Source organism: Macaca nemestrina, chromosome 6 (genome assembly GCF_043159975.1).
Source record: "Macaca nemestrina isolate mMacNem1 chromosome 6, mMacNem.hap1, whole genome shotgun sequence".
NCBI lineage: Eukaryota > Metazoa > Chordata > Mammalia > Primates > Cercopithecidae > Macaca > Macaca nemestrina.
This window is the reverse complement of record NC_092130.1, coordinates 11,763,948-11,782,416: the sequence shown is the minus strand read 5'-3', so window position 1 is coordinate 11,782,416 and position 18,469 is coordinate 11,763,948.

The window sequence follows — 18,469 nt, the reverse complement described above, 5'->3', positions numbered from 1 at the left end:
AGGGTGTAGCCTGCCAAAGGGAGAGGCCAGAGGCCAGAGAAAGGACACTCTTGAGCTATGTGTAGTGAGCCATCCTCAGGACCATATGCCCAGCAGAAACCAGCTTTTTTTTTCCAGTCTATTAGTCGATTAGCATTTTCAGGTAGATGCTCTCTGGTGAACTTAGATCAGTTTTAGTGGAGAGAAGGGGACAGAAGCCAGATTGCACTGACTTGAGAAATAAATGGGAGGTGAGGAAATAGAGACAAATATAGACCTTTTCCCAAAAATGCTTGGCTGTGAAGAAGAGAGATTAAGGCAATAGCTGGCACAGGTGTCAAGTCAGAAGAAATGCAAGTGGGCTGGTTTCTTGTGGGGAAAGCCAGTTCCATCTCCCGCATTTATTTCTCCTTTTCTTTCCTCCTTCCTCCTTCCTCCTCCTGCCCTCCTTCCCTCTTTTCTCTTCCTTCCTTCTATTTTATGTCCATATGTCTAACTTGGCATCATTCTAATGATATGCCCTAGGTGACTAGGAAAATCCAGAGGTGGGGGTATAGAGGGGGAGAAGGAACAGGGAGGAGGTGGGGAGAGAGATTGAGAAGAGAGAGATTGAGATTGGGGCTGCTGGAGGAGGAAAGAAGCAAATGATTAATGAGGACTTTCCCTGAGAAGGCAGAAGGGTGGGGTTGGGGGCGGGTCTTGGATTATTTCCCAAAGTTGCCGAGATGGGGAGGGGAGAATGGCTATTACTATGAGTAGGTAAGTTTCCAATGGAGAAAAATGGGATGGACGAACAATCAGGGGACCTTGCATTGCATTCAGTTTGGTTGATGAAAAACCTAAATAGGCCTAAAATTAACATCTTCAGTTTGCCCACAGACTGGGAATATTCCACTCACGGAGATTCCATGCAGGACTGAGATAAGGCCAGGTGTGGGGAAGGGCTCTGTGAACTGTGAGCCATTAGTGCTGCCAAGGGAAAGACATTCATTGAAGATAGCCAGTTTTGCCTGGTTATTTGCTCAGATCATGCCAGGACTCAGTGATTCAAGTTCAGACCCAGTGATGACCCTTGGGGAGTCACAGACACAGAGAGATTATGGCTGGAAGTTCCTTTTTTGGAGTTATTCTACTGTAATTATCAGGGAACTACTACTTCATTGTGAGGTGCCCCTGAGAGCTTAGAATTGAGGAAACAGGCTGTCTTCCACAGTCCCACAACAAAGTGAATGCATACAAATACAGCTAAAGGGGGCCAAATGGACCCCAGGCCTGCAAAATTTCACCATACCCAGGCTGAATGTCTTCACAGGGGGACTGTGACAGGGTATTTTAGGCTCAGATGATATTAGTAGAGATAACACCTCTTAGATTCTGCTTTCAGCTGTTTGTTTTGTGTATGTGTGTGTGTGTGTGTGTGTGTGTGTGTGTGTGTGTGTGTGTTGGAAGGTAGAATTTATCCACTACATTCAGATATGCAAAAAAAACAAAAAACAAAAAAAACCACAAAAAACAAAAAAACCAAACAAGGAAAGTGTGGGTAAGCATATTTCTGGGGAAAAAAAAATTTAAAAAGGTGAGGGAGGGGTAATAGTATTCTTGATTTTCTAATATTCTGCTTATCTTACTCATAAGTACCCATGTAGCTGAGAACAAAAGGTGTTAAGAACCCTTGATTTCCAAAGGGAGGTGCTAGACAAGCTATGCAGACTATGCTAAATGGGGACCTAGAAAACCTGGTCCTTTAAGGATCTAAAAGAGCCTGGTTGAGGATGGAGAGAGGACTAATAGCAGGAACTTATTTAACTACTGTGTGTTTTCCCCTGCCACACATACCTTAAGTGAAGAGAAGGGCTCTCTGAGAACCACTGGGGAGAATGTGACAAGCATCTTCTGAAGTTTAGGGGTGACCTGGAACAGATGCCTGCACCTTCCTAGAATTGTCTAAAGGCAAGGGGCTGGCTAGAGCCTCCCTGAGTAGGCAAGGATACTAGGAGAACAAGTTGGGCTTCCAGCTGGCGAGGGAACCCAAGTCATGCAGTCCTCTGGAATTGCCTCTCAGGGTACAAAGATAACGATGATTGGGTTGGCTTGTGTATGTGTGTGTTGTGTGTGTGTGTGTGTGTGTGTGTGAGCCAGAGAGGGTGAAAGAGAGAGACAGAGAGAATGAGAGAGAACTGGAAGTTGTCAACAAGAAGAGTCAAACTCTGTAAAATATTTGAAGAGATTTATTCTGAGCCAAATATGAGTGTCACAGCACCAGGAGATCCTGAGAACATGTGCCAAGAGTGGTCAGGCTATAGTTTGGTTTTATACATTTTAGGGAGACATAATTCATCAGTCAATACATGTAAGATGCACATTGGTACACTGGTGTAGTAGGGAAAGGTGGAAGAACTCGAAGGTGGGGGTGGAGCAGGGGCTTCCAGGTCATAGATGGATTCAACGATTTTCTGATTGGCAATCTGTTAAAAGAATTATTATCCAAAGACAGCTCTCAGGGTGTCCATTCCAAGATGGCCGAATAGGAACAGCTCTGGTCTGCAGCTGCCAGCATGGCTGACGCAGAAGACAGGTGATTTCTGCATTTCCAACTGAGGTACCTGGTTGATTTCACTGGGACTTGCCAGAAAGTGGGTGCAGCCCATGGAAGGCGAGCCGAAGCAGGGCGGGGGCATCACCTCATCCAGGAAGCGCAAGGGGTCGGGGGATTTCCCTTTCCTAGCCAAGGGAAGCCTTGACAGACTGTACCAGGAAAATTGGGACACAGCACCTAAACACTGCACTTTTCTAATGGTTTTAGCAAACAGCACACCAGGAGGTTATATCCTGCCCCTGGCTCAGTGGGTCCCACGCCCATGGAGCCTTGCTCACTGCTGGTCTGAGATCGAACTGCAAGGCAGCAAGCCTGGCTGGGGGAGGGTGTCCGCCATTGCTAAGGCTTGAGTTGGTAAACAAAGCAGCCAGGAAGATCAAACTGGGTGGAGCCCACCACAGCTCAAGGAGGCCAACATGCCTCTGTGAACTCCACATCTGGGGGCAGGGCATAGCTGAACAAAAGGCAGCAGATACTTCTGCAGACTTAAATGTCCCTGTCTGACAGCTCTGAAGAGAGCAGTGGTTCTCCCAGCATGGTATTTGAGCTCTGAGAACGGACAGACAGCCTCCTCAAGTGGGTCCCTGACCCCCGTGTAGCGTAACTTGGAGACACCTCCCAGTAGGGGCCGACTGACACCTCAGACAGCCGGGTGCCCCTCTGAGACAAAGCTTCCAGAGGAAGGATCAGGGATCCTTGCTGTTCTGCAATATTTGCTGTTCTGGAGCCTCTGCTGGTGAAACAGGGTCTGGTGTGAACCTCCAGCAAACTCCAACAGACCTGCAGCTGAGGGACCTGACTGTTAGAAGGAAAACTAACAAACAGAAAGGAATAGCATCAACATCAACAAAAAGGACATCCACACCAAAACTCCATCTGTAGGTCACCATCATCAAAGACCAAAGGTAGATAAAACCACAAAGATGGGGAGAAACCAGAGCAGAAAAGCTGAAAATTCTAAAAACCAGAGCCTCTCCTCCTTCTCCTCCAAAGGATTGCAGCTCATCATCAGCAACAGAACAAAGCAGGATGGAGAATGACTTTGATGAGTTGACAGAAGTAGGCTTCAGAAGGTCATTAATAACAAACAAACTTCTCTGACCTAAAAGAGGATGTTTGAACCCATCGAAAGGAAGATAAAAACCTTGAAAAAAAATTAGATGAATGGCTAACTAGAATAAACAGTGTAGAGAAGACCTTAAATGACCTGATGGAGCTGAAAACTATGGTACAGGAACTATGCGACGCATGCACAAGCTTCAGTAGCTGATTCGATCAAGTGGAAGAAAGGGTATCAGTGATTGAAGATCAAATTAAAGAAATGAAGAGAGAAGAGAAGTTTAGAGAAAAAAGAGTAAAAAGAAATGAACAAAGCCTCCAAGATATATGGGACTAAGTGAAAAGAACAAATCTACGTTTGATTGGTGTACCTGAAAGTGATGGGGAGAATGGAACCAAGTTGGAAAACACTCTTCAGGATATTATCCAGGAGAACTTCCCCAACCTAGCAAGGCAGATGAACATTCAAATACAGAAAATACAGAGAACACCACAAAGATACTCCTCGAGAAGAGCACCCCCCGGGACACATAATTGTCAGATTCACTAAAGTTGAAATGAAGGAAAAAATGCTAAGGGCAGCCAGAGAGAAAGGTCTGGTTACCCACAAAGGGAAGCCCATCAGACTAACAGCAGATCTCTTGGCAGAAACCGTACAAGCCAGAATAGAGTGGGGGCCAATATTTAACATTCTTAAAGAAAAGAATTTTCAACCCAGAATTTCATATCCAGCCAAACTAAGCTTCATAAGTGAAGGAGAAATAAAATCCTTTACAGACAAGCAAATGCTGAGAGATTTTGTCACCACCAGGTCTGCCTTACAAGAGCTCCTGAAGGAAGCACTAAACATGGAAAGGAACAACCAGTATCAGCCACTGCAAAAACATGCCAAATTGTAAAGACCATCGATGCTAGGAAGAAACTGCATCAACTAACGGGCAAAATAACCAGCTAACATCATAATGACAGGATCAAATTCACACATAACAATATTAACCTTAAATGTAAATGGGCTAAATGCCCCAATTAAAAGACACAGACTGGCAAATTGGATAAAGAGTCAAGACCCATCAGTGTGCTGTATTCAGGAGACCCATCTCACCTGCAGAGACACACATAGGTTCAAAATAAAGGGATGGAAGAAGATCTACCAAGCAAATGGAAAGAGAAAAAAAAAAAAAAAAAAAAAAAAGCGGGGGTTGCAATCCTAGTCTCTGATAAAACAGACTTTAAATCAACAAATATCAAAAGAGACAAGGCCATTACATAATGGTAAAGGGATCAATTCAATAAGAAGAGCTAACTATCCTAAATACATATGCACCCAATATAGGAGCACCCAGATTCACAAAGCAAGTCCTTAGAGACCTACAAAGAGACTTAGACTCCCACACAATAATAATGGGAGACTTTAACACCCCACTGTCAATGTTAGATCAACGAGACAGAAGGTTAACAAGGATATCAGGACTTGAACTCAGCTCTGCATCAAGCCGACCTAACAGACATCTACATAACTCTCCACCCCAAATCAACAGAATATACATTCTTCTAAGCACCACATCACACTTATACCAAAATTGACCACATAGTTGGAAGTAAAGCACTCTTCAGCAAATGTAAAAGAACAGAAATCACAAGAAACTGTCTCTCGGACCACACTGCAATCAAATTAGAACTCAGGACTAAGAAACTCACTCAAAACTGCACAACTCTGTGGAAACTGAACAACCTGCTCCTGAATGACTACTGGGTAAATAATGAAATGAAGGCAGAAATAAAGATGTTCTTTGAAACCAATGAGAACAAAGACACAATGTACCAGAATCTCTGGGACACATTTAAAGCAGTGTGTACAGGGAAATTTATAGCACTAAATGCCCACAAGGGAAAGCAGGAAAGATCTAAAATCGACACCTTAACATCACAATTAAAAGAACTAGAGAAGCAAGAGCAAACAAATTCAAAAGCTGGCAGAAGGCAAGAAATAACTAAGAGCAGAACTGAAGGAGACAGAGACACAATAAACCTCTCAAAAAATAAATGAATCCAGGAGTTGGTTTTTTGAAAAGATCAACAAAATTGATAGACTGCTGGCAGGACTAATAAAGAAGAAAAGAGAGAAGAATCAAATAGACGCAATAAAAAATGATAAAGGGGATATTACCACTGATCCCACAGAAATACAAACTACCATCAGAGAATACTGTAAACACCTATATGCATATAAACTAGAAAATCTAGAAGAAATGGATAAATTCCTGGACACATACACCTTCCCAAGACTAAACCAGGAAGAAGCTGAATCTCTGAATAGACCAATAACAGGCTCTGAAATTGAGGAAATAATTAATAGCCTACCAACCAAACAAAAGTCCAGGACCAGACGGATTCACAGCCGAATTCTAACAGAGGTACAAAGAGGAGCTGGTACCAGTCCTTCTGAAACTCTTCCAATCAACAGAAAAAGAGGGAATCCTCCCTAACTCATTTTATGAGGCCAGCATCATCCCAATACCAAAGCCTGGCAGAGACATAACAAATAAGAGAATTTTATACCTATATCCCTGATGAACATTGATGCGAAAATCCTAAAAAATTACTGACAAGCAGAATCCAGCAGCATATCAAAAAGCTTATCCACCAAGATCAAGTTGGCTTCATCCCTGGGATGCAAGGCTGGTTCAACATATGCAAATCAATAAACGTAATCCATCGCATAAACAGAACCAACGACAAAAACCACTGATTATCTTAATAGAGTCAGAAAAGACCTTTGACAAAACTCAACAGCCTTTCATGCTAAAAACTTTCAATAAACTAGGTATTGATGGAACTTATCTCAAAATAATAAGAGCTATTTATGACAAACTCACAGCCAGTATCATACGGAATGGGCAAAAACTGGAAGCATTCCCTTTGAAACTGGCACAAGACAGGGATGCCCCCTTTGCCACTCCTATTCAACATAGTGTTGGAAGTTCTGGCCAGGGCAATCAGGCAAGAGAAAGAAATAAAGGGTATTCAATTAGGAAACGAGGAAGTCAAATGTCCCCGTTTGCAGATAACATGATTGTATATTTAGAAAACCCCATCATCTCTGCCCAAAATCTCCTTAAGCTGATAAGTAACTTCAGCAAAGTCTTAAGATACCAAATCAATGTGCAAAAATCACAAGCATTCTTATACACCAATAAAAGACAAACAGAGAGCCAAATCATGAGTGAACTTCCATTCACAATTGCTTCAAAGAGAATAAAATACCTAGGAATCCAATGTACAAGGGATGTCAAGGACCTCTTCAAGGAGAACTACAAACCACTGCTCAGTGAAATAAAAGAGGACACAAACAAATGGAAGAACATTCCATGTTCATGGATAGGAAGAATCAATATGAAAATAGCCATACTCCCCAAGGTAACTTATAGATTCAATGCCATCCTCATCAAGCTACCAATGACTTTCTTCACAAAATTGGAAAAAACTACTTTAAAGTTCATATGGAAACAAAAAAGAGCCTGCATTGCCAAGACAATCCTAAGCAAAAAGAACAAAGCTGGAGGCATCACGCTACCTGACTTCAAACTATGCTACAAGGCTACAGTAACCAAAACAGCGTGGTACTGGTACCAAAACAGAGATATAGACCAATGGAACAGAACAGAGGCCTCAGAAATAACACCACACATCTACAACCATCTGATCTTTGACAAACCTGACAGAAACAAGAAATGGGGAAAGGATTCCCTATTTAATAAATGGTGCCAGGAAAACTGGCTAGCCATATGTAGAAAGCTGAAACTGGATCCCTTCCTTACACCTTATACAAAAATTAATTCAAGATGGATTAAAGACTTAAATGTTAGGCCTAAAACCATGAAAACCCTAGAAGAAAACCTAGGCAATACCATTCAGGACATAGGCATGGGCAAGGACTTCATGACTAAAACACCAAAAGCAATGGCAATAAAAGCCAAAATAGACAAATGGGATCTAATTAAACTAAAGAGCTTCTGCACAGCAAAAGAAACTACCATCAGAGTGAACAGGCAACCTACAGAATGGGAGAAAATTTTTGCAATCTACCCATCTGACAAAGGGCTAATATCTAGAATCTACAAAGAACTTAAACACATTTACAAGAAAAAATCAACCCCACCAAAAAGTGGGCAAAGGATATGAGCAGGCACTTCTCAAAAGAAGACATTTATGCAGCCAACAGACACATGAAAAAATGCTCATCATCACTGGTCATCAGAGAAATGCAAATCAAAACCACAATAAGATACCATCTCACACCAGTTAGAATGGCAATCATTATAAAGTCAGGAAACAACAGGTGCTGGAGAGGATGTGGAGAAATAGGAACAATTTTACACCATTGGTGGGACTGTAAACTAGTTCAACCATTATGGAAGACAGTGAGGCGATTTCTCAAGGATCTAGAACTAGAAAAACCATTTGTCCCAGCGATCCCATTACTGGGTATATACCCAAAGGATTATAAATCATGCTACTATAAAGACACATGCATACGTATGTTTATTGCGGCACTATTCACAATAGCAAAGACTTGGAACTAACCCAGATGTCCATCAATGACAGACTGGATTAAGAAAATGTAGCACATATTCATCATGGAATATTATGCAGCCATAAAAAGGATGAGTTCGTGTCCTTTGTAGGGACATGGATGCAGCTGGAAACCATCATTCTCAGAAAACTATTGCAAGGACAGAAAACCAAACACTACATGTTCTCACTCATAGGTAGGAATTGAACAATGAGTACACTTGGACACAGGGCAGGGAACATCACACAATGGGGCCTGTCATGGGGTTGGGGGACGGGGGAGGGATAGCATTAGGAGAAATACCTAATGTAAATGACAAGTTAATGGGTGCAGCAAACCATTAGGGCAAATGTATACATATGTAACAAACCTGCACATTGTGCGCATGTACCCTAGAACTTAAAGTATAAAAAAAAAATAAGGATTACCCAAAGACCTGGAATCAATAGCAAGAGATGTCTGGGTTAAGATAAGGGGTTGTGAAGACCAAGGTTTCATCATGCAGATAAAGCCTCCAGGTAGTAGGCTTCAGAGCTCTTGCCAGACCTAAAAAAGTTCAGATTCTTCGTTAACTTTCTCCTGGATCAGGGAAACAACCTGGAAAGGGAAGGGGCTTCTTTACAGAATGCAGGTCTTCCTCTCAAGAGATAGCTTTGCAGGGCCGTTTCAAAAAATGTCAAATAAATATATTTTGGGGTAAAATACTTTAGTTTCTTTCAGGGCCTGCTATCTATCATGTGATACTATACTAGAGTCAGGCTGGAATTTGATGTCTTATTGCTAAAGAAAAGTCTTTTTTTTGTCAGTCTTAACTTCTGAGTTTTGATGTGAATGCTGATCAGCTGTGCCTGAATTCCAAAGGAAGGAGGATATAATAAGGCATATCTGACCCCTGCTTCCCATGATGTCCTGAACTACTTTTTCAGGTTAACTTTGGAAAGCCCTTGGCAGAGAGGAGGGGTCCATTCAGTTGGTTGAAAGACTTAGAGTTTTATTTTTGGTTTACAAAGTCCAACCTTAGCTGAGCCAACTCATTCTCAGCATCCTCCTTCAGATAGCCCCAGCTTAGAATGACCTCAGGACTTCCAACTAGTATCCTCTTCTCCTTCTAGGATTCTCTGGGGGGGTGACTAGAAAGAAATATAGTGCTTAGCTCAGAGCCAAGACATTTTGGCAGCTTCCTCTCATTTGTGACACTCATGTGCCAATATAAGGATGGTTGCTGGGTCAGCCTGGGCCTGGTCTCCAGGGATATGGCCCTTCCAGACCTCCACTTCTCTTGAGCTTCCAGACTTCCGGCTGTCCATCACATGGCCTGTTATCCCTGGCCAAGGAGATGGGGTAAAAGAGCAACCACCTAAGTTGCCAGTGCTGGGTCCTGGAGCCTTGAGACTTATTGCACTTAGGCTTAGCTGAGAAAAGGATTAAAGATGTGGGGAAAAGTCATAAGTTACCACACTTCAACAGAGTGTGTGAAATCTCAGTGCCACTCAGACAGCAGGCTGCAGAGTTGAAGTGTCTCCACCCTCCCTGAAAGATTTCACAGAGCCCATGGGCACATCCACGAACCGGCCACATGCACAAACAAGGCTCCTCTTCTTCAGCCAGCAACCCAAACTAAGACAGGATATACTCATATTGTTAGGCCTCTTGTTGAGAAAGAGCTTAGATCTGTTTTGTCAGGCAGACCTAAACTCTTATTTTATTTTTGGTAGATACTGGGTCTCACTATGTTGCCCAGGCTGGTCTCAAATTCCTGGCCTCAAGCAATCCTCCTGCCTCAGTCCTTCATAGCGCTGGGATTACACCCAGCCACGGGGAATTTTTTTTTTTTTTTTTTTTTTTTTTTTTAAGGGACAGAGCCTCTTTTGCCTAGGCTGTAGTGCAGTGGCGTAATCATAGTTCACTGTAATCTCAAACTCCTGGGTTCAAGGGATTCTCCTGCCTCAGCCTCCCAAGTAGCTGGGACCACAGGAGCATGCCACCACACTTGGCAAAAAAAAAAAAAGTATAGAGGTGGGGTCTTGCTATGTTGCCCAGTTATGTCTTAAATGCCTGGCTTCAAGTGACCCTCACACCCCAGCCCCCAAAGTGTCAGGATTCAGAGGTGAGCCACTGCATCCACAGACCTGGATTCTAGGCCTGGCTTTATCACGTACCGGCTGCAGGATGTGTGTGTGGTGCTACCTCTCTGAGCCTCACTTTATCCTTGGAGATAATGGTATTCTAAAGAGTGTTTGTATTAAGAGGCTGAGGCAGGAGGATAGCTTGAGCCCAGGAGTTCAAGACCAGCCTGGGCAACATGGTGAAACCCTATCTCTACAAAAAATACAAAAATTTATCTGGGCATGGTGGTGTGTGCCTGGAGTCCTAGCTACTCAAGAGGCTGAGGTGGGAGGATCACCTGAGGTCGAGGCTGCAATAAGCCATGATTGCGCCACTGCTGCATTCCAGCCTGGGTGACAGAGTGAGACCCATCTCAAAACAAACAAACAAACAAAACAAAAAGGGTGGTTGTAAGGATGAATGGGATAACACACATAAAGTGACTTTCATAGTGCCCAGAAAGAATAGGCACACAAGTTGCTTTCTTTCCTTGTTAGCTCTTCCCCACACCAATGTCTCTAATAGTATTCATGGGGCAACCACTGCTTGTTGGGAAGAGACAGGAAGGGAAGGTTTCTGCCCCACACTCTTGTAATACGCGCAATTCTTCCCAGCCAGTCACTCCCAGTGGGGAATGCCTTCACCTGCAGAACTAGTGGGGATGGCACCATGTGGGACACCAGGGGCCAGGTGTGATGAAGACTGAGAGGCCATTGCAGAGGCCCAAAGGGACAGGCAAAAACCCATGACCTGAAGGATCTGGCTCCAGGCCCTGTCCTCTAATGGCCTCCTCACCAGATCCCCTGGCTCAGACTTCGCCTTGAATCCATCTTCCACACTGCCCAAGAGAGAGCTTTCTAAAACACTGTCCTGTTCATGCCTCTCCTCTTAAAACCCTTTAGTGGCTTCCTAGTGTTTAGAACTGTGTTTTTCAATAATGAGTTATGACGCTATTTGTAGGCTGTAGAATCAATTTAGTGAGTTGTAACCAGGATTTAAACTATTTAATAGGCTGAATGCCAGTCTGAATCACATGTAATTATTGCTCTGTGAAACATTTATTTCAGAGTTCAAAAAAATATTAAGTATATATTCTAAGTGGGAATTTGAGACACCATATTTGACATGTGATTTAGGATAGTTTTGACATGCTGTCAAATACGTGATGATTTTAAACAACTTTGTATTGGGTGTAACATGTATCCAGTAAAGTGCACAAGTCTTAAGGGTACAGGTTTATTAATTTTTACTTATGCATACTCTCATTTAAGTCAAGATATACAATGTATTTTGTACCTTTGGTACCCCAAAAAGTCCTCATGCCCCTTCCTAGTCAATCATTCTGACTGCTATAACCATCAGTTAGTTTGGCCTGTTCTTGAACTCCATGTAAATGGAATCTAAGAATGTATACTTTTTGGGGTTTGGGTCTTTGGCTCAACATTATGTCCATGAGATGCATTCATGATGATGCAGATAGACGTAGTTTGTAGTTTGTCCATTTTCATTGTTTTATTTCATTGTATACACACACCAGAATTTAATGATCCAGTTCTCCTGTTGATGGACATGTGGGCCGTTTCTCAAATTTTTGGCTACTATGAACAAAGCTCTTGTACATGTCCTTTTTACATTTAAATTTTATTTTTATTTATTTTTTGGAGATGGTGTTGCCCAGGCTGGAGTACAGTACAGTACCATGATGATAGCTCACTGTAACCTTGAACTCCAGGGCTTGAGAGGGTCCTCTTGCCTCAGCCTCCTGAGTAGCTGGGACTACAGGCATGTGCCACTATGGGCCTGGCTTCTTGTACATGTCTTTTTGTGGCCATAGCCACTCAATTCTTTTGTGGACATATCCACTCAATACTATCAAGAATAATTTTCTGGGTACATATATGATAACTATGAAAACTCCCAAACAATTTTCCAAAGTGGTTACATTTGAGACTTATACATACATATTTCTATGTTTTTTTTTTTTTGTCTTTTTTTTTAGACAGGGTGTCACTCTCTTGCCCAGGCTGGAATGCAGTGGCGTGATCTTGGCTTATTGCATGCTCCACCTCCCAGGTTCAAGCGATTCTCCTGCCTCAGCCTCCTGAGTAGCTGGGATTACAGGTGCCCACCATCACGCCTGGCTAATTTTTGTATTTTTGGTAGAGATGGGGTTTCACCATGTTGGCCAGGCTAGGATATGTCTATGTATTTATGATGTGTATATACATACATGTGTGGTCCAGGTGGCCATGTTAAATACTTTTATTATTATGGGTCTTGGTAAAAAAAACAGAAACAAACGCAAATAAACTTTGAAAGCTACTCATTAGAGGAAAAAGTCAAATTCCTTAGCACTGCTTAGCATGCCTTACAAGGCTGGGCATGGCCGGGCATGGTCTGCTGCTTCTCTCTACTGCCTCATCTACCGCCCACTATTCCAGGTCTCTTCTCACTTGCCTGACAATTTTTTTTCCTCTTCCTTGTCTGTGAACTCCAACTTGTCCCCCAATATTCATTTCTTTTTTTTTTTTTTTTTTTTTTGAGACGGAGTCTCGCGCTGTCACCCAGGCTGGAGTGCAGTGGCCGGATCTCAGCTCACTGCAAGCTCCGCCTCCCGGGTTCATGCCATTCTCCTGCCTCAGCCTCCCGAGTAGCTGGGGCTACAGGCGTCCGCCACCTCGCCCGGCTAGTTTTTTGTATTTTTTTTTTAGTAGAGACGGGGTTTCACCATGTTAACCAGGATGGTCTCCATCTCCTGACCTCGTGATCTGCCCGTCTCGGCCTCCCAAAGTGCTGGGATTACAGGCTTGAGCCACCGCGCCCGGCCTCATTTCTAATTTTAGTTTTTCCAGGAAGCTTTTCTTGGCCATCACTTTCTCCTGTCACTTTTAGCCTCTTTATAACTGGCGCATCCTTCTGTCCTAATGCCTAGTGCCTTGTATTCTGCCTCTCTACCGACTCGTTTCCTAATTCATGAGCTCCTGCAGGAAAAACTGTGATCCATCTTTGGATCACAGTTTGGAGCCCAGGGTGAACACTTGTTGTTTGCCTTCCTGCTTCCATTCTTCTTAGTTTTAGTAACAGCTTCTAACTTTAATCTGGGGTGTTACCTTGCGTTCCTTCATTCTCTATCCAGGTAGCTCAGATGTGGTCCCATTCACCTATCAAAGAGATGCTTGTGATCAAGGTCTCAGTGTATCAGAATATCCCATCTCCCTGGCTATACAGCTTGATTGCCTGGCTACTTGGAAAGGTCTGTGGGAGGCACAGGCCACATTTTCTTCTCCATCCTCTGCCACCATGTGGTCTCTAGCCCATTGTATATTAGGCTAGGACTGGTCCTGTGCTAAAGGACTTTACATCTTGATATGGTTTGACTGTGTCCCCAGCCAAATCTCATCTTGAATTGTAGTTCCCATGATCCCCATGTGTTGTGGGAGGGACCCAGGGGTAGGTAATTGAATCATGGGGGCGGTTCCCTCCATGCTCTTCTCATGATAGTGAGTGAGTTCTCATGAGATCTCATGGTTTTATATGGGGCTTTTCCCCCTTTTGCTTGGCACTTCTTTCTTTTGCTGCCGTGTGAAGAAGGACATGTTCCTTCCCCTCCTGCCATGATTGTAAATTTCCTGAGGCCTCCCCAGCCATGCTGAACTATGAGTCAATTAAACCTCTTTCCTTAATAAATTACCCAGTCTCAGGTATGCCTTTTTAGCAGCACGAGAATGGATGAATACACATCTCTAATTTCATTTAATTTTCACAGTAACCCTGTGAAGTATAGATGCTATTATCATCTGCATTTACAGGTGAGGGCTTGGGTTCAGGGAGGTTAAATGGCACATGGCTAATTCAGTTGTAGAACTGGGACTTAGACAAAAAGCTCAGAGCTGCTTTTGTATAAATGATACAATATAAAACATTTCTATATTGGGAGCAGATGGATGAAGAAAGTAATTTTTATGTGTGTGTAAGTTTTCCACAGGTGTTGCAGGAGTGGGCCCCTCCCTTTTTTCTAAGCATTTAAAAAATGCTATCTGATTGTTTTTTTGGCCTCCACTGTTTCTGATGAGTAAGTTATTCCTCAGTATGTAATTTATCTTTTTCTCTGGATATGTTTATAATTTTTCTTTATCTTTAGTCATCAGTAATTTGATTATGATGTGCCTAGACATGGTTTTCTTTGTATTTACCATATTTTTGGTACTTTCTGAGTTTCTTGAATCTCTTTTTTTTTTTTTTTTTTTGAGACAGAGTCTTGCTCTGTAACTCAGGCTGGAGTGCAGTGGCACGATGTCGGCTCACTGCAACTTCTGCCTCCCAGGTTCAAGCAATTCTCATGCCTCAGCCTCCTGAGTAGTTGGGATTACAGGCGTGTGCCACCACACCTAACTAATTTTTTGTAGAGAGGGGGTTTTGCCATGTTGGCCAGGCTGGCCTCAAGTAATTCCCCCTCCTTGGCCTCCCAAAGTGCTGGTATTACAGGCATAAGCCACTGCGCCTGGCTTGAATCTCTTGACTGAAATTTTTTCTATTGATTTGCAAAATTTTTGGCCATCATTCCTGCAGTTATTTTTTCTCTCTCTTCTTCTGAGACTCTGATGCATATGTCAGACTACTTTAGGTTGTCCCATTGATGCTCTGTTCATATTAAAAATATTTTTTTCTTTATGGTTCAGTTTGAATAATTTATATCAAACTTTTTTCTCTTATACTTTCAGAGTATCCAATATGCTGTTATTTGGTCATGAATTTTTAAGTTCAATTGCTATATTTTTCAATTTTTGGATTTACATTTGGCTTACTTTTTAGAGTTTTCTTATTTCCCTTATGATTCACCAGTTCTTCTTCTGTCACATTAATCTTTTCCTATAAGATTAAAAAAAATTTACAGTTATGCACTACATAATGATGTTTTAGTCAGTTATGGACCACATATGACAGTGGTCCCATAAAATTATAATGGAGCTGGAAAATTCCTATCACCTAGTAACACTGTGGTCATCATAATGTCCTCACACAATGCATTACTCAGGTATTTGTGGTGATGCTGGTGTAAACCTACTGTGCTGGCAGTGATATAAAATTATAGTGCATACAATTATGTACAGTGTATAATACTTGATAAAGATGTAACTATACTATACTTTTATTGCTATTTTATCATGTACATCTTCTAGTTGTGAAAAACAATTTTACTGTAAAATGGTATGCTGTGTTACACCAGCAGCAGCTTCATGTATCTTGTGTTTTATTGTATTGTGATATACGTAATCGTATATCTTGATTGCACAATTTTCTCTTGTATGTGATTTAATCTCATTTTGTTTTGTTCATTGTGGGTCCCTAAGCATACAAGATATCCTGCTAATGTTGTCAGTAGGAGGCCACAGTGAGTAACTGACCTGGAAATGAAATTAAAAGTGATTAATTAAGGGACAGGCACATTCTTATAACCCCAGCACTTCAAGAACCTGAGGTGGAAGGATGGCTTCAGGCCAGGAGTTCAAGACCAGTCTGGGTAACATAGTGAGACCCTGTCTCTAAAAAAAAAAAAAAAAAAAAAAAAAAAAAAATTTAAAAATGATTAAGGGCTATGAAAGTGGAAGATCAGTGATGGTTATTTCTTGCCAGAAAGGCATGCCCCATCGACCCCAGCTACGATCTTGAAGGACAAGAACAAAGTGACGAAAGCTGGCTGGGCGCAGTGGCTCACGCCTGTAATCTCAGCACTTTGGAGGCTGAGGTGGGTGGATCACTTGAGGCCAGGATTTTGAGACCAGCCTGGCCAACATGGTGAAACCACATCTCTACTAAAAATACAAAAATTAGCTGGGTGTGGTGGCATGCACCTGTAATCCCAGCTACTTGGGAGGCTGAGGCATGAGAATCACTTGAACCCAGGAGGTGAAGGGTTCAGTGAGCTGAGACTGAGCCACCATACTCCAGCCTGGGCAACAGAGCCAGACTCTGTCTCAGAAAAAAGAAAAGTGATGAAAGCTGTTAAAGGATTTGCTTCATTGAAGGCAATGAGATAACAGAAATTTGGGAAGTGCCTCTATAAGATATGAAGAAACTTCTGATGACCTGGGTTGGAGACCAGGCACAGCAGTGTATCCCTCTCAGCACTATGACAATCATGGCCAAAGCACAAAGTTTGTTTGCACGTTCAGGGAAAAGGCCAGACCTGACTACAGTGTTGAAGTATTGCTAGCTCTGCATGATTTAAGCAATTCGAGCATCGTAATTCATTACATATTGTGAAAGTGAGTGGCAAGTCTGTGCGTGCTGATGTGAAGGCAGCTGAAGAATTTTTGGAAACTCTAGAAAGGCTGATTGTGGAGGAAAATCACTTGCCAGAGCAAATCTTCAATATGGATGAAAACCCCCTATTCTGGAAATGGATGCCTGAAAAGACTTTTATCTAGAAGGAGGCCAAGTCAATGCCAGGTTTCAAGGCTTTTAAGGACAGGACAACAGTCTTTCTTGGAAGCAATGTTGCAGGCCACAAACCGGCAATCCTTTGTGATCTGGCACAGTAAGAACGCCAGGGCCTTCAAGCACACCAGTAAGCACACTACAGGAGCAATAAGAAGTCACAGATGACCCAGCTACTCCTGAATTGCTATGCCAGTGAAATGAAGTACTATTTGGAGAATAACGTATCTTTCAAAGTTTTGCGTATTGTTTATAGTGTTCCCACATATCCTCCTTTTATTGGTGATCTTCATCCCAGTACCAAAGTAGTGTCTCTCCCTCCAAACATCACCTCTTTGATTGAGCCAATGAATCAAAGTGTTATATCAGCTTTTAAGGACTGCTACTTGAGGAAACCTTTGTCCAGGCTGTTGCTGCACCTGAGGGAGAGACTGAGATGACAATGATGCAATTCTGGAAGGATTACAACAGGTATGATTGCATCAAGAACCTTGGTTGGGCTTGGGGTGATGTCACCAAGAAGTATGTGAATGGCATCAGGAAGAAGACACTTAGCGTTCCTCCATGACTTCAAAGGATTTGCCAAGGATGAGGAGGTTGCAAAAATCAACAAGTTTGTGGTTGAGATGGCAAACAGCTTTAACCTGGGTGTGGATGAGAATGACACTGAGAAGCTCCTAGAGGTGGTTCTTGAGGAATTGACTAAGGAGGAGTTGTTGGAAATGAAACAGGAATGCATAGCTGAAGAAGAGGCAAGAAAAAAGGAAACTGCATGTATTAGTCTGTTCTCACGCTGTTGTAAAGAACTGCCCAAGACCGGGTAATTTATAAAGGAAAAAGGTTTAATTGACTCACAGTCCCGCATGGCTTGGGAGGCCTCAGGAAACTTACAATCATGGCAGAAGGCACCTCTTCAGGAGTGGGCAGGAGAGAGAAGAATGAGAATACAGCAAAGGGGGAAGCCCCTTATAAAACCATCAGATCTCACGAGAACTCATTATCACAACAGTATGAGGAAAACTGCCCCCATTATTCAATGATGGTCCCTCCTATGACACATGGGGATTATAGGAACTACAATTCAAGATGAGATTTGGGTGGGGATACAGCCAAACCATTTTGCTGCAGGAGAAGAAAAAAAAGAACCCCCAAGAAAATGGACAGTGAAGGATTTGTAGCACAAGCTTTTGCAGACCTTAGCAAGTTCCTTTAAAAGCTTGGAAGCGTGGAGGTAACACCAGTTTTCTTTTTTTATTATAATTTTTATTTTAGGTTCAGAGGTACATGTGCAGGTTTGTTATATAGGTAAACTGTTGGTCATGGGGACTGAAAAATTTTCATTAATAGAGAGGAATGGTGCATAATCTTCTTACAAGCAAATCTATGAGAAAAAATGAAACAAATCAAGTAAATGACCATAGACATATTTCTGAAAACAGTGATTCCTCCACAGGAAGAGCCTCAGGCAGGTTTCTTAGGCGTTATTCCAGAAGAAGACATTTGTTGTCATGGGAGATGACAGCTGTGTGTGTTATTGCCACTGAAGACCTTCCAGTGGGACAAGATATGGGGGTGGAAGGCAGTGACATTGATCCTGACCTTGTATAGGCCTAGGCTAATGTGTTTGTGTCTTAGTTTTTAATAAAAAAGTTTAAAAATTAAAAAAAATTAAAAATAGATAAAAGCTTGTAAGGTTTATAAATATTTTTGTACAGCTG